Source organism: Haemaphysalis longicornis, unplaced genomic scaffold (genome assembly GCF_048455015.1).
Source record: "Haemaphysalis longicornis isolate Haplotype H1 unplaced genomic scaffold, Haemaphysalis longicornis Haplotype H1 scaffold_4, whole genome shotgun sequence".
Taxonomy (NCBI): domain Eukaryota; kingdom Metazoa; phylum Arthropoda; class Arachnida; order Ixodida; family Ixodidae; genus Haemaphysalis; species Haemaphysalis longicornis.
Window position 1 is genome coordinate 58,219,872 of NW_027526361.1, and position 13,623 is coordinate 58,233,494.

General features: G+C 48.7%; 1 protein-coding gene and 1 long non-coding RNA gene across 5 annotated transcripts in view; one reads left to right on the plus strand and one right to left on the minus strand.

Annotated features, from left to right (window-relative positions):
* Positions 1–13,623, plus strand: part of LOC144178758 (uncharacterized) — a 131,530-nt gene that overhangs the window by 34,798 nt on the left and 83,109 nt on the right. The gene's annotated exons all lie outside the window — the stretch shown is intronic.
* Positions 96–13,623, minus strand: part of LOC144178761 (uncharacterized) — an 86,989-nt gene continuing 73,461 nt past the window's right edge. The window contains exon 3 of the long non-coding RNA XR_013324060.1: positions 96–425. This is a non-coding gene — a long non-coding RNA (uncharacterized LOC144178761). The remainder of the gene's footprint in view (positions 426–13,623) is intronic.

Genomic DNA, 13,623 nt, shown 5'->3' on the forward strand with positions numbered 1-13,623 from the left:
CCCTGTTGTAATTTTCGGATTGTAATTTCCAGATTTTGTCTGAAGGATGGGTGAGGGCACGGGAATTTGATTCTAGTGGTCTGGTAAAATTGAGTTATGTCCTGATAGGCGCTGGTAGGCGAGAAGTGGTGTCGGAAGTAAGGAAGGAAGTAAACTTTATTTTCCTAAGCACCCTTAGTCCAGGGCGCCGTCTTGGGAAGCCGTGGTCATGGCTTCCTCCGCTCTGGACGTCAGCAGGAGCTGTGTCGCAACGCTTGGGTCCCGGAGCAGCAGACTCTTTTCGCTTACACGCTGCCCCATCATTTCCTCCTTCGTGAAGTTGGCTTCCCCTACTTACTAACGTAGTTGCAGTGAAGCATCCTTTACATGCATTAACTTGATTTGTTTTTGTCACAGACGGCAGAGTATCCCACTCCTACAGCTGTCTGTAAGAAAAAAAGGGTCTAAATATATTTTTTGCGCGGTATTATTACTTTGCCATTGTGGTGAAAACTGATTTGCTTATTGGCATAGAAATAACACACGTGTGCAAACGACATTTTAAACATTTCGATGTTTCTGTATGTAGATTTTCTGTAGGTTGACTTGTTGAAATAGACCGCAAGACCGGAGGTGGTCCCAGCTCCCGGTAACGCAGTCCGGTTTGCCGCATGCCGGTGGGTACATCAGTCGGCGGGTTTTGTCTGTCTGCTGGCAAAAGGACATGGTTATAGTCGGTGATATCGACTTCAGATCGAGTAGTCGCGTAAGGGCTTGTGGTAGGAAACCTCGCGTGACCACAGTAGGAGTGCGCGTGGGATGAGAGAGAGAGAGAGAGAGAGAGAGAGAGAGAGAGAGAGAGAGAGAGAGAGAGAGAGAGAGAGAGAGAGAGAGAGAGAGAGAGAGAGAGAGAGAGAGAGAGAGAGAGAGAGAGAGGAGGGGGGGAGGGGGGGGGGAGGGGCTTTAATGAAGACTGAACAGGTTAGCCCCGTAAATGGCGGGGCTTGCTAATTCAAGTTCAGACGGAATGAACATAGGGAGGCCATAAAAGAAAAGAAAAAAGGGGGAAGAAGCACGCAGCAACAATGAATAAGAGGGAGAAGAAAATGAAATCAGTTCGGAACGTCGAAAAAATTTACAGCACTAGGAGGAAAAAATCTGAGGACCTCAAGCTGAAAGAACCTCGATTAATCCCGAGTAAGAGAAGAAAGTTAGAAGAGCCTTTGTCCCTCGCGCCGCGTCAGCGCGATAGTATCTGCAGGCGGTGAAGGGGAACCCGTACAATGGTTGCTGCAGTGAAACATGTCCGGTTGGACTTGTCTGTTATTCGCGGACGTCTTGAGTCTATTTCGGAAATACTGTCGAGATTATGTCGGCAGTTATATTTGTTTAAGAAGTTTATTTCCGCATAGTTCTCAGCTGACGCCGGACGGTGAAGAGGGTTTGGGAAGAAAGGAGCGCCAGAGGATAGGAATATACATCGCGAAGCGTGAAAATAATTCATTATGGATTCGACTACGTTAAGTAGAGTGAACCCTTGTTACTACGAAGTCCTCGTGACTGGGAACTGACTTCGTTAAACGCGAGAATGATCAGCTCTCTATGCACTGCAGTTGGGGCCGTGATAAACTTCTAATGAAGCGAGAATTCGTATAAAGTGACTTCTTTATAACGAGCTATTTGTACGCTCATATGCGAAGCCAATAAACTATTAATGTAGTTTTCGTGCATTAGCCAGGCGATGCAGCTTTTCGGCATAACCGTGAAATAATTCCTGTCGAATGCGTTTTAAAAATAGCGTGTTCAGTAACGCAGCATCAGCGCAACCTCGTATACACTAAAACAGAAATAGAAAAAAGGGAAAAGAGCTCAGAACTTGTTTCCAAGTCTGTCCTCGCATTGTGTATGTTTAATCCCGGATTATTTTTTTCTATGGAACGAGGCAGCTAATCCTCTACTATATGGGGTATTCGACTCATCTGCAGTCGGTTTTTTTTTTTTTTTTCTGTGCGTGCGTGTGTGCGATTTCTGGCGCCTATAAAGCTTAGTTTTTTGTTGCGCTTCAAAGTTGGCAAGTCAGCCGCCCGCACCGCTCGCGTGACGCGCTCGTTGCTTTCATTATTCGTGCTCTCGTATCGTGTCATCTCTTGTTTTTTGTTTTTTTTTCACTTTGACTTATTTGAGTCCCGACTTGTGCTCCGTGCCGATGCGCGTAGGTTTGGTGCGTCGACCGTGAAACGTATTGCGCTCGTTGGGGAGCAATTTGCTCGGCGCTTGCCATTTATAGACGGCCGAATGGACTGCGCGGTATGTGCTCATGCATTTTACACTCCCCTGCGCGATAAACCGTATTATTTGCACGGACACTCGTCAAGCTTTCTTTTTCCTGTCGCTTCGCTTTTTCTGACTTGTGCTTGCTGCGTGATGCAGTTGACGTCTGTGACGGAATGGGGGAACGAAGGCTTGCCGTGGCTTAATTGAGGGTAGTCGTGGAGACCCGCGTGAGTCTCCTAATGTTGTACTTTATGACGTCATTGACATTTATCAGCGCTAATTGCGATGACTGATTTTTTGCCTGATTTGAGAATTGTTTTTGTTTTTTCGTACCGTTCGCAGGAGCACATTGATAGCGAAATTCATTGAACGTCCTTAGGTGCGAAAGCCATTGAACGGCTCGTGAAATAAGGTTAGAAAAGATGCCGAAGCTTAGATATGCGTGCTACCTTGGCGCTGCGGGTTTTTCCACGACGCTAATAAACAGAGCTGCAGCGCTGATGTACCGACCTATGAACTTGACCGTTTTTTGGAGGGCTTCAAACTGAACACACTTGTGAGTTCTAATGCGTAGCATTATTTGCCGAGTACCCCCCCCCCCCCTCGCCAGGACTGTAGAATGCCCTGCATTTCCACAATAAAGCAGATTTCGTGAACGTTCCACCTGTAACCGTTATAATAGCGTAAATGGAGATAATTGGTGGACCGAAATTTTTGAAAAGCTAAAAAAAAAAAAACGCCGCGGTAGCTCAGTGGCTAGGCGTTGTGCTGCTGAGCACGAGGTCGCGGGTTCGATTCCCGGCCGTGGCGGCCGCTTTCTGATGGAGGCGAAAAACAAAAACGCCCGTGTGTACGAGATTTAGGCGCACGTTAAAGACGCAATAGGGCGCGCCTCATCGCCTGCGTTGCGTCGGCGCGTTAAACCTTACAATCAATCAAAAACTAAAGAAAAAAACTAAAAAATATAAAAAAATGCGGAACATGGCGAACCGTATAACGCACTGCATTTCCGCAATGATGCAGATTTCGCAAAAGTTTTACCTGTAATCGTTATAATAGCGTAAGCGGAGATAATTTGTCGTACAGGATTTAGAAAAACCAAGAAAATTGGCAGTAAAGAACTCACATTAAAGGAGCCATGAAGAGAAAACACAAGTTTGGTTCATTCAAAAGATTGCCTCGTTAGAATCATACTAACACCACTTTTAAGGTAAACTTGGCTCAAATAAGCAATATAATTAGGAAAAAAGGGAATGGTCATATATGCGACCCACTAGCTCATTTCCCGCAACAGAACCTATGATGTCATTCGAGCCAGCTCTGCGATTGGCGGAGGCCGGCGAAAGCAAACACAAATTAGGCAGAGCTTATAATCTTGCCGAACGAGCTATTGGCGCCTAAATTTAGAGCAAATTCTTTTTATGGCAGTAAGAACAGTGGAACAAACCGTAGAAGTTATGAAATCACACGTGAACACAGAAGTGCCGATACGTACTGCTGTTGGTACTGCGCGCACTATTCTTGGTTTAGCTGCACAGGACTGCGGGGCTTTGGGTTTGTCTCAGACGACTCTGGCCGATTGACGCAAGCAAGGGTGTTTTACATGACCATATTTGTCGAGCGAGCACTATGTTTCACAGAGCGAGTATTTTCTCCCTGAACACAAAACAAACCAAAGGCAGAAAACGGCTTGCCACGGTAGCGAGGCTCCGCGCGGAAGGAGGAGAGGAGTCCGGCCGTGCTGCAATCGGCTGCAGAGCGGTCGGCTCCTGTGATGTCATTGCAGACCAGGAAAACGCACGATTTAGCGCGAAGATAAAAAAATTACCTGAAATTGAATTATTTCTCAGTGAACAAAGCATCGTTTGCACCCGGACAAGCGCATGGGGCACTATAAAACACGAAATCTTTCGAATAAAATAAACTTGTATTTTGTCTTCATGGCTCCTTTAAAGAAAAGCGGCATAAGAATGCTACGCATTGGTAAGCGATTCTATGAATTTATGCAGATTTTTCTCGTTTTTGACTCTGTTCCCTTCCCGTTCGCTCACACTCACTCACTCACTCACTCACTCACTCACTCACTCACTCACTCACTCACTCACTCACTCACTCACTCACTCACTCACTCACTCACTCACTCATTCTTGCTCTTATTCACTCACGTGCTCTTTCTCTCTCGCGTTGTTTCGGTAAAAGTAAAAGTGAACAACGCATAGCCCACATTTTTTTGAGGAAGCCAAGCGGGATGACCGTTGAACGGGGGTGTCGATGTCGTGCAGGTGTAGGTGTTAATATGGTAGCGCCCACCGGATTATGACGATGTTGATGATTATTAGTCATCATCATCATCATCCTGACTGTGTTCACTGCAGGAAAAAGGCCTATCCCGAAGATCTCCAGCCACGTCTATCGATTACTTGCTGAGCCCGCCTTTGCCCCCATCATCCCTCCATCGAGTCCTCGGCCGACCCCTTTTGTCGTGTGCTGTCCATTGGCAGCCACTCTGTTAGTCCACCTGTTGTTCCTCAAGCGCCCGACGTGTCCCGCCCATGCTCATTTTCTGTGCTTAATTTGAGCTAGAATGTCTTCAACACCAGTTTGTTCCCCAATCCACGCAGCTGTTTTCGTATGCCTAAGCGTGACCCCTGGATTAATTCTTCCCCTTGGCCCGATCTAAGTTTGCTTTCAAGGCGCTTAGTGAGACCCACAGTTTCTGCCTCATATGTCACAACTGGAGAGCCCATTGGTTATATGCCAGCTTTGTGAGTCACAGAGGAAGCTTACTATTCAGGGTATCAGAATTCCTACCAAAAGCTACCCACGTTCAGTGCTTATCCTGCGGCTAATTTCCGTTTTCATGATTGGGATCAGTACTCGTGACTTGCCCAACAGAGACGTAATCGCTTACTGTCGCCAATATTTTGTTACCTACGTTGAAGTCACGCTCCTTGGCATGCTTATTGAACATAACCATTTATTTTTGCGTGTGTTTATTTTTAGTCCTGCAACCAAACGTTTCGAGCACAATTTGGCGACGTATGCTCTGTAATTTCCGACTTGTTTGGCAGAACAAGACACTTAAAACCCGTTTTTTTTCCCCCCTACGCTTGTATTCCTGCACTTAGGCTTTATGAACACGCTCTCCGACAGGCTGTAAATAATTGCGTAGAGATTGTGTCCCCTTGGCGGACAGCCTTTCGTGTAGGGAACTGTCGAGTTCTTTTGTGTAGATTATTACAGGTGCAAGATTATTAGTAGTATCGTGATTAACGTATAATTATTAAAGTATGATTGTTAGTACGATCGCTAAGCAATGAAATAAACTGATTAAATAACGCCAGCGAGGCTTACTTATGTACCGGTCAGTAAAGGTACTAGCTGTCATCAGAGCTCGTATTATTAACACGAAAGTGTTTTATTCCGGGATTCACGAAGATTTAGCTGACGTCATATCCGTGACGCAAGTGACGCCAGTACAACGACGCAAGCGGCCTGTAAAAGGTGCACCCCTGCACACAGGGTCTTCTCGCGGGGAAGCAACCATTAGTACTAAAGAGGACGTAATACTTGGGGTTGTTCGTTTTCGGGTTTTATATTTTAACGCGAAAGTGTATTGCCGGGATACAGCTAATTTCACTGACGCCAGTACATTTTTGCCGAAGCGACCCGCCAGCAAGGCGTCGTTCGCCAAGCACACCCACAAGACAGCCGCCGACCTGCAAATCATGTTCAACTGCAAAATTCGCTCCACGTTTCACTTTAGTGTTTTACCGATTCTTAAGACAGAAGAATCAACCATTTTTTTTTGCCAGAAGAGTGGCCAGCTGTTATGACTGCATAGAAAGTCGAGGCCGGTCCGCGCGAGAAAGTACGCGAAGCATCTTCCGACGTGATCTCGTGAACGTTGACCCTTGTTTGCCCTTGGGAACGTGGATGGGGTCTTTCTTTAGCGAGATTGCTCTTCGAGAAGCCGCGGTACGAGCTGGTGGAGCATTGGTCTTCGTCTTGGACGTCGGCCCTCTGGACCCTCTTTGAACTTCAGCAGTGCGTTTTGTCGCCGTCCCCGGGGCGGTAGACATCGTACGGATGTGCGGACAGTCGGAAACCCGCACCCATTGATAGGGCAGAAATCGAAAATGTTACCCCGCCCCAGAACCACCCGCAAGCTGCCCCCCTCGTGATGGGCTGCATCTGGTCGCAGCCCTAGGGACTCTCGGAAAAGAGTCCTCCGTAAGAAGGTCAAAGTAGAGACGCCTTCAACGGCGGCATCTCGGATACAAAGCGCGTTTCAGACACCCCTTGGGCGATTTAGCGGCTAAACAGCCTGCTCCGCGAACGCGTCCGTGTTCCTAGCGCGACCGCCGCCGTTTCTTTCTTTGAGCACCGATAAGCCGTTCCATACCTCGATTTCACCCAAGCTCTCGATTTTTATTTTTGCTGAATCTGTTCGTAAGGAAAAGAGAGAAAAAGATCGTTCGGGGCGCGATTGGAGCTTCCGGCTGAGCACGCGCTGGCTGCTCCGCAGACACCGAGCCCTGGCTTCCGGCTGTCTCGCGATCGTGTCGCGAATAGCGCACACCTGCGCGCGCGCGCGGCGCCGGCCGGGCGCGCACCGTCTGTGTGCGGAGCGAAAAATCCGTGGCGACTCGCTAATGCCTCCGTTCTAATTCCTCGCGCGCGCGCAGATAGTGGCGGCGGTGGCCTCCTCATTTTTGTGCTTTTACTTCTGCTTCTCGATTCGTCTCGACGCTCGGTCGCAGCGCGTTGAACGCTGCGAGCACCCCTCGCTGTAACACGCGCAGCCTGGCGCCAACGAGGGAAGCGAGACGCCGCTCTTTTTAGCGCCCCGCATCGAGAGGGTTTCTTGCATTTTTTGTTTGTTTGTCAGGTTGAGCGTCGAAGTTTTGGCGACGACGTCTCTCAGCATTCCGTGTTCTGCGGAAGCCTGCCTCGATTCGCCCCGCGTTGATTGGATTTTGGCTGTCGTGGACAATTCCTCCATTTTTAGATCCCACATTGACGCGTGTTCAGTGTGTAGCGCAACAGCGCTTTCATTGCCTCCTTTTCGACCCAGTCCTGCGGCTCCCGGAGACCCGCAGACACTTCGTGTAAGCTTGCAATGAAGTGTAGTAATTTTTTTTTCCCCGAAACGAGCCAATCCAGAAACCGAAACTAAGTCGGATAAGGCTCCAGCGACAAGAAAAACTCCTAAACTTTCCCCTAAAAAATAGGTGGCAAGAAAATAGCTGAGATAGCGGCCTGAAAACGTGTACGTACATCGAAGTTTGTATCGAAAATGAGCCAGATCGTGCTGTTTCGCGGATCGAAATGAGCCAAATCCATTTGCCCAATAAGGGTTGTCTTTTGGCTTGACTGTCGAGACTGTTTCGTTAATGTTGTCGGAAGTTTTTTGCTTTTCTTTTCTGCTTTTTTGGAGCTCAATTATTATGATTTCAGCCGGCAATTAGGAGACCGGTGAAAGATCTGTCCCCAGATGTCAACGACGAAGTGAACGGAAGAAGGGAACGAAAGAAGACTGAGAGATAGCATACAATGATTTCATTTCGTCTCACCCGTCGCTACGAAATAACTATGTGGTTACATTTATTTTTTTACTTCCATGTTTACCATTTTAGTGCTTAACTAAATAGCTGCCGCTTACAAGCCCTGGCAAATCTCCCCCCCCCTCCCCTTCCCCCTCTGAGAGTACGAACCACTTCATTAAGGTGAAGAAGATATGAGCGGCCTTCTTGTGAAGCGTTTTGGAAATTCATGGCAAAGCAATGAAGAGCTTGCTTACTTCGTGAGTGCCTTCAGGCGTGTCCAAGAAAATTATCCTTGGGAAGAATTTGAAAAAAAAAAAAAGCTGCTAATGGTGCCAACAGGACTCGCCTTCTCTGCATGTATAGTTCTACTGTTCTTGAAGCCCTGTTGCATATTTTAAATGCTTTTTCCACCAAAATTCAATCGCACCCTTCTTGAAAGTGAATTTAAATGAAATTTTCATAAGAACTTGAGTGTTTCAGTTCAATATGAGCCAAATCCAAACTTATCACCCCAATATTGCTCAAATTACCGGCATAATTTTTAATTACTTGTGGCCACGGAGCAAGATATAAAGAGGAGCGCCGACTGTGGCCCAGAAAAAAATCTTTTGCTCGGGCCGATAATGTCCACGCGCCGCCGGCCGCCCAGCTAGAGTGAACTAGAATACTTCCCTTTGCTCTCTTCTTCCTTCGTTCGCCCTCTCGTCGCTGTGCCTCTGTACATGGCTCTTCCCTTCTTCGCTCTCCCCAGAGGCATCTTTTCTTGCGCAGCGACGTCTGTCTTATGCCTGTCCTACTATGCAGGAGGCATGCGTGCACGCGCGGAATTTAAACACCCGTGCGCGGCCGCAATAGACGGCGCAGATAATCGCACGCCACCGCATACACGGCGATCGCTTATTCCCGGAACGTTTAGTCTGACATTACGAAGATCCACTAAAAATATTGTACTAACCCAGCACATATAAGACGCAACTGAACGACGTCGACTTCAGAAGCACCAAAGAATGAGCAAGAGTAATATGGAACGCCACAACATACATTCTAGCGTGATTCTGCTTACGACAAATCAATGCAGCGCAAAGGTTACCCTCTGTTGTTATCCCGCTCTCCGGCCGCGTGCTTAATTATTTATGCTGCTTCTGCGCACGACCAACGCTTACGAGGGTCGCCCGGTGTCTCCATCGGCAAACGGCAATGATGCACATTTCTGAGCCAATGGCTGAATTGGACGGCTGCCCTGTTGTATCAAGTGTACAAAAACACTGTCAGCTTGATAAGGAACCCAAGAATATCAAACGCATACTTCATTTTAACTCATGCCGCAACTTACCGCCCGATGTTCACTGTCGCTCTACGGTCGTGTTATCTCGTCGATAACACCGCGGTCTCCAAATAAAATGCTGCGATTTGATGGCTGCAATTTTTTGGCCTACCAGGGTTCCCGGCGTTTTTTTTTTTTTTTCTTCAAGCGGCTGACCAGCAAAACAACCGGCTCGTTAAACCTTTTCTTTCGGCGAGTTATCGCGAAATGAAGGCTTGTGAAAAGACCGCACTGTCAGGGACTTGATCTTGAGCAGATTGCTACGTCGCGGGCAGTCGCGGGTGATGTTATCGCATTTCTGTTCTTTTCTGATGAGCGTGTAAGTGCCGGCCCGTGTTCTAGGCACACTCTGTTTTGGACGCAAGTTGCAGAACTGCGAGAAAGCTGAGGGAATTTTTATAATCGACAGTGATCAGAACCAGTTGGTCCTTTCGCCTTTTGTAAAACCTGTTAAAACGCAGCCAAATTGGCATTCCCAAATTTACAAAACGGAGCCACATTTTCGGCAAGCACCGCGCAAAAGGTAGTGTTTGTATAGCAGCCATATGTTTGTATGTGGTCTCTATATTTTGTTTTCCCGCCATGCAAACCAATCCTTAACGTATCTTTGCCGTACGGCCACTCAATTCCTTCGGGTCCGGGTTACCCAGAAGGTGCTGTCGAACAAGTTAATCAACTGTGCGAAGGAGGCGCGCAATGAACGCGAAGCGGCGCCAAAGCAGGCCCAAAGCAGTCCGTGCCCAAAACTACCGTCGCCGAAGCAGACGACAGAGCCGACGGAATGCGTTCCGCCAACTCGCCCGCCGGCCGCTTAGCCGCCGCCGGCCCATTCGCTGCGCCATCTACATTGTGCTCCGCGAGTTATGGACATTAAAGGAGCCATGAAGAGAAAATGCAAGTTGGTTTTATTCGAAAGATTTCGTGTTTTATAGTGCCCCCAGCCCTTGTCCGGATACAAACGGTGCTTTATTCACTGAGAAATTAAACAATTTAGGTTAAAATTTTGATTTTCCCGCTCAATCGTGCGTTTTCGTGGCCCCAAGTAGCTACCCAAGTGACATCACGGGAACCGACCGCTCTGCAGCCTAGAGTACCTTCATTAGAGAGTTTTAGCAGTACGTATGCTCCGTCCGTTACGTTCGTTACGTTGCTACCGGGTTTACCGGGACCCGACTGCGCATGCGCGCGCACGTACCGGGCTCTTTCCGTGTAGTGAGACGGAAAACGTTTTAGCACTCCGTAGCGTCGTACCGTTCGTTCCGTGTGGCGGCTGATTAGCCGAGTTGTTGCAAAAATCCACACGCTAAAAATACGTAAATAAAGAACGCAGTTTCCCCTAAAGCATTGCAAATCTAAAATAAATCGCGCTCGGCCGGACGCATTCTGAGGCAGGGGCTGCGGCGTGACGGCGACGGCGACGGCACCAGAGCGAGCGCAGGTGACGACATGGTCGCGCCGTTCACGCCGAGGAATGGCCTTGGCCTTGCCCGATTGAAGCGCTAGACACATGTACGATTGGTACACGCGATTCGTATGCGACTGATCGTTACGACTGTCACCACGACTAGTCGTACGCGTGAATTTGAAACACATGGCCCGATGCGGGTGTGCGATGCCTCGTCGGCGCCGCTCCGCCCACTGTTTTTGCTCCATGGTCAATTACGACGATCGCTGAGCTGAACTTGTAGATTCCGCGCGTTTGTACGCAAGAAATGGATAAAGCAGGCAACCGTGAAGCGTTTTCTGCATCGGAAACAGTCCGCGCACACGCCGGTCGCGCCTGCCAGCTCGGCACACTCAGCGGCTCGAACCAGCGCAGACCACGGTAGCAACCGCTTGTCGCTGCTCTTCCGAATCAGTCTGATCACTAAAACGAAGTTCCACCTGCGAGAAAGTAGGTGTTAGTGTGGTGAAAAATTGTGCTAGGGATTGTTCTCGGGGCTTATTTTAAAAGCGGCGATCAGATATATCTGCCGCGATGACCGGCCGTGGATGCCGCGGCGCGCGGTGCGGCGAGCGCCCGAGAGATGGCGATACCTGCGCGGAAGCATCGAAACAGGCTACGCAGATGTCTCGGTCCCCGATCGCTCACGGCAGTTGTACCTCAAATAAAGTTTCACATGCGAGAAAGGGATGATAGTGAGGTGAAACGTTGTGTTACGGAGTGTCATTCGCAGTTGCACAGATAGCGGCGATCAAATATTCGCCAGGACGTTAAGCCTAAAGTTTCCAACACCTGAGCAAGCCGGTTGCGGGCTCCGGATACGGTAACACGGAAGCAGAGCGCCGGGAGAGACGCCGGCCGCGTACGGAACAAATGGCGCACGCGCAGTCGGGTCCCGGTAAACCCGGTAGCAACGTAACGAACGGAACGGCCGGAGCATACGTACTGCTAAAACTCTCTATTCACGCATCCGCCGTACAGGGTAGAGACACGTAACGCTGGCGCCGCCATGTTCGGTTGCTCGCTCGCCGCCGAAGCAAGTCATTGTGTCAAAACCGCGCTAAAATTATCGCCGCAACGCGGTTTACTGAAGAAGTTTGAATCATATTGTCTGTTTCGCGTTGCTAGGTCTCGTGGGAAACGAAAAGAATAACGCGTTGAGCCCGTTGGCCCAATTGCGGCGGCACGGGACCGTTCAAAGGTTGTCTCCACCCTGTACAGCGGTGTTGGTTTGTTCCCGCGTTTCTTTACGTTCCGTAACCTAGATGGAGCCACCATACCGTGGCAAGCGTTTGGTTTGTTTTTGCCCGCATTTAAACCTGGCTTGTTTTTGTTCTGGGAGAAAATATTCGTTCCCTGAAACAGTGCTCGCTCGACAAATGGGGTCGCGTAAGACACCGTTGCTTGCGTCAATCGGCCAGTGTCGTCTGAGACAACCCCAAGCCCCGTAGTGCTGTGCAGCTAAACCAAAGCATGCTGTGCGCAGTACGAACAGCAGAACGCATCAGTACTTCTGTGTTTACATGTGCTTTCGTAACTTCCACTGTTTGTTCCATCATTTTTATTGCTTTGTAAAGAATGTGCCCTAAATTTAAGCGCAAATCGCTCGTTCGTCTAGTTTGTAAGCTCTACCTAATTTGCGTCTGCTTCTGCCAGCCTCCGCCAATCGCAGAGCTTAGCCCATGTGACATCACAGGCTCTGTTGCGGGAAATGAGCTGGTGGGTCGCATGATCATTCCCGTTTTTCCTAATTATGTAGCTTATTTGAGCGAAGTTTACGTTAAAAGTGGTGTCAGTATGATTCTAACGACACAATCTTTTGAATGAACCAAACTTGTGTTTTCTCTTCATGGCTCCTTTAAGAGCCCGCCGGAGAGAGCGAAGTCGGCGCTCCTGTTTATCTTGCTCCGTGCTTGTGGCCATAAACTTCCCCTAGCTGACACGTAAAATATATCATGCAACAGCTGGGACGGCGTTCTATTTAGGTCCGGTAACAAACTTGCGCTTGTTTCTCAAATTCGCGTTGGGTGGATCTGGCTCATTCTCCCATCCTCCCCCCCAAAAAGCGCCTAGTGCATGGAAAAGCATATTTAGCGGCAATATAGGGAGCCTGGTATTAAGTATGAAGGCCGTAGCTCCTATCATTGTCGTGCGCGGCGAAAGTTAGACACATGAATCTTTACAGACAGACAAATTTTTCAGCGGGAAATTTATGTGTGCCTCTTTGTGGCTTGCATTTCGTTTGCTTCACTGAAGATCAGTGACTGCTTCTAATCGGCGCTAGCATAATGTTATCTAACAGAAGGTATACCATTTCGACATAACAACGCTTTTAGTTGGTGATGGCACGAACAGTTCTGCATTGTAGCTCCTCTTGATATTTGGTGCTGTAAGAAGAACTTTGGCTATCGAGGGACAGTCGCGTCGCGCATACAGTTGCTTCTCTCGTGTTTTTCAAAACACGAGGCGTACCGATATATCAAGCTCGGGCATGCCCGATTTCGCCACATTTCGGACAAACACCGAAGTATTCTCAAGGGTGAGAGAAAACAATAGCGAAAGTTCCGTCAACGAAAATTCACCAGGCATTTGTGTTCTCATTGGTTACACCGCTGAACTGCTCTTGAAGCCCGATTGCGCGATCTTATGCGCGCTTCCGCAGAGAAGCGCGCCTGATAGCCATGACATCCACTTGATCGACCGTGGTTTTTGTCTATTCGTTGGCTCACAGGTCAACTCACGTGACTTTTCAAGCACGCGTTGAATAGGGTAACGCAGTGCCGCCTTCAATGGTCACGCCGGCAAGCGTCGGGAGTCTTTCGCATCTCGGTTGACGGTTGGGTAGTTGTGCCTTCACAGCGACAGCTCCCGCGGAAGGGGTTCGCGCCGCCCATTGGGTGCCGAAACGATCACGTTATGACCTGTAAAGGATGCTTCACGGCAGCTGTATGCATAATGCAGGAAAGCCGATTTTAATATGGATGGCGCCACAGGGCTAAATCTGAACCGAAGACGTTGCACAAGAGCATTTCAAACACCTTCAGTGTTATTCG